Below are 2,825 nucleotides of genomic sequence, written 5' to 3'. Positions count from 1 at the left end.
TTCTAGCAGATTTTTGAGCTCAAAGAGCTCAAAATGATACGAAAATTATTTTTGAGCTCGAAGAGCTCAAAAACGTAATAAATGTAGGTTTGTGCGCTTAAGTACGAAATGAGCGGAAAGTTGCAGGGATGGCCTTCAGGGTCAACCGTTTTCTTAATTATTTTATTTTTTTCCTTTGGCATAACTTCGTTTTATGATAAAAGAAAACTTCTGACCAAAATTCATCCAAATCAAAAGGGGTCGATTCCAACTATTGGTCGATTTGACATGGAATGACCCCTGCTGTCAAATATGAAAGAATAACACTGATTCTATAACTTTAAGATATAATTGTATCCAGTCGAAGGCAGAATAAAAATGAAAAACAATTATTTTCAACTGATTGCTTACGATAAGATCAAGATTTTCGAGAAATGCATCAAATCTGAATTTAGAACCTAGATGCAGGGTCTGGATGCTTGGGAAACTTTCCAAAGCTATTTGAGATGGCTAGATGAAAAGCTGAAAAAATTTCCTAAAAAATGATACCCCGCATGACTTGATACCTTTCAGGTCAATTTTTGATTAATCGATTAATAAAATACTAATCAATTAATTTCCTATTAATTCTTAACTTAATATATTGATGTGGGTAGTCATTTTACTCGGGATGACGATCTGTAGGTCGCACTCTGCTCCGATTTATAAAATTCGGAAATATTTAAAACCCTACTTTAGGAGTCGAAGGTCAAGAGCACAAAAATAAAAATTCTGTTGCTTTTTTCGATATTGATAGTGTTATCTCTAATCTAAAAGTAACAATTCTTGATAATGAGTTTTTGGAAATTATTATACCGATGTGTATTGGTTTCAAAGCAATTAACGTTCGATAAAAACTATTTAGTGACAAAAATCATCGATTGAAATAAAATGCATTGGATATAAATCCTATAAAAATTTATAACTGAAATTATCGATCGCGATAGAAGAGTAAGTCAATTTTTCTAGCAAAGTTTATGAAGAATTTAACAACTTGTCGAGAGGATCGAAGCTATAAAAGAACTTATCAATGTCACCTTGAATTATCTGACGGCGCAAAAACTGACTTATAGCTTCTGTATGAAAATTTAAATAAATTTGATTAATTTCTAAAAATGAATATTTAGACTGCGTCTTAATACTTCTTGATTTAATTTATTTTTAATTCATTAATGTTATATTAGATTCTGTTATAATTTTCGACTTCAAATTAATCATAAGACAGAAAAACCCAATCTTGGGGACTTAGGTATTTTTAGAATAATTTGAGTAAGCTCATTGAACAGCTGAGAAAATTTCCTAAAAAATGATACCTTGCACGACTCAATACCTTTCAGGTCAATTTTGATTAATTGATTAATAAAATATTAATCAATTAATTTGCTATTAATTATTAACAAAAGATATTAATGTGGGTAGTCATTTTACTCGGGCTGACGATCTCTAGGTCGCATTTAGCGTCGATTTTCAATTTTCTTTAGTTTCCGAAATTCTAACTCGAACGTGATCGATATAATAAGCTCTTTGGTGAATGTTGAATTAAAAAACTAGTTTTTGCAATTTTCATAACATTTTTGTTTATTATGCTTACATAGTTACTCTTATTTACGCTTAATCACGAATAACAACTGGTCCTCCTCTGTAAAATACATTGGGAATGTGATAAGTCGCTAGATCCGTGCCGTTTTTTATTTCAATTATGTAATAAGGTGCGATAGGTAACCAGTAATATGTTTCTCTGATCCAGATGCCAACAGTCAGCGGCGTGAATTCTTCAAACTCTAGTTCTATTTTATAAATCACCTGGTTCTTATCAGGGCATTGAATTGTTAATGGTACTTCGACTTGAAATTCTTTTTGGATGATGACCAGTAAGCATAAGCTACCCATTGGAATTGCCATTGAAAATCCCTGATGAAGAAACAATAAAAGTAATTAATTAATTAAAATAACGATTAATTGAAATAATACTAGCAACTTACATGAGGAACCAAGGACAGCTACCAGGAGAAGAAGCAAGTTTTTATTAGACAACATTTCGCTTTTACGATTTTACTGCTACTGCAGTTTGTAGCAGCAATCTACATTTTAACGGCACGTGGCTTCTGGATAACATTCTGCATTCAGCTATGAATAATATTGATACCATTTTTACCCTGAACAAAAAGTATTGGAACAAAGAAAAAGTATTGAAAAGTATTGGATTGACTAGAAAACCAATAATTTTTCAATATTTTTCCTTTGTCTCAATACTTTTTATCAGAGGTATCCTGTTGAAAATCTCCAATAAGATCCCATCAAAAACGACAAAAGCCACTTAGAAACCAATAAAATTTATGAGTTTCTAAGTGGCTTTTGTCGCTTTTGATGGGATCTTATTGGAAATTTGAAACAGGGATTAGCCTATATTTTTTCCTCTTCGTCGATTGCTATTCGCTGATTTTCCAAATAAAAATTAAATAAATTTGCGATTGAAATGCTGCTGATTTTTTCTTTAATTAATATATAATGATTATATTAAGGGGGTATTCTGGTCTAGAAGCCTAAATTTTAGGCATTTTTCAAACTAACATAAAAAATTAAGAACATTTTACTATCGGTTTTTTTATATGATGTTTATTAACGTTTCAAGAATATAAAAAAAAATTGAAAAAAAAAAAATGATAAATTGGACAAATTACAGGTCGGTGAAGTGGGGGCTACAAAAAAAACGGTGCACCCTGGTTGACATGATTCCAGCCCTTGTAGTGATCTAAAACAAAAAAATTTGAAAAATTCTCAATCTGTAAAGATGTCGCTATCGCGTT

The 2,825-nt window shown here is 31.0% G+C and overlaps 1 long non-coding RNA gene across 1 annotated transcript; it reads right to left on the bottom strand.

The window, feature by feature from the left end:
* Positions 1–1,652: 1,652 nt before the first annotated feature.
* LOC123263269 lies at positions 1,653–2,144 on the bottom strand. The gene is made up of 2 exons (XR_006509140.1): positions 2,001–2,144; positions 1,653–1,929 (listed from the first exon to the last, which is right to left on the bottom strand). It is a non-coding gene; the product is annotated as an uncharacterized LOC123263269 (long non-coding RNA).
* Between the last annotated feature and the right edge of the window lie 681 nt (positions 2,145–2,825).

Source organism: Cotesia glomerata, linkage group LG4 (assembly GCF_020080835.1).
Source record: "Cotesia glomerata isolate CgM1 linkage group LG4, MPM_Cglom_v2.3, whole genome shotgun sequence".
NCBI lineage: Eukaryota > Metazoa > Arthropoda > Insecta > Hymenoptera > Braconidae > Cotesia > Cotesia glomerata.
Note: the sequence above shows the minus strand (reverse complement) of the source record. Positions and strands in the feature narration are given on the sequence as shown.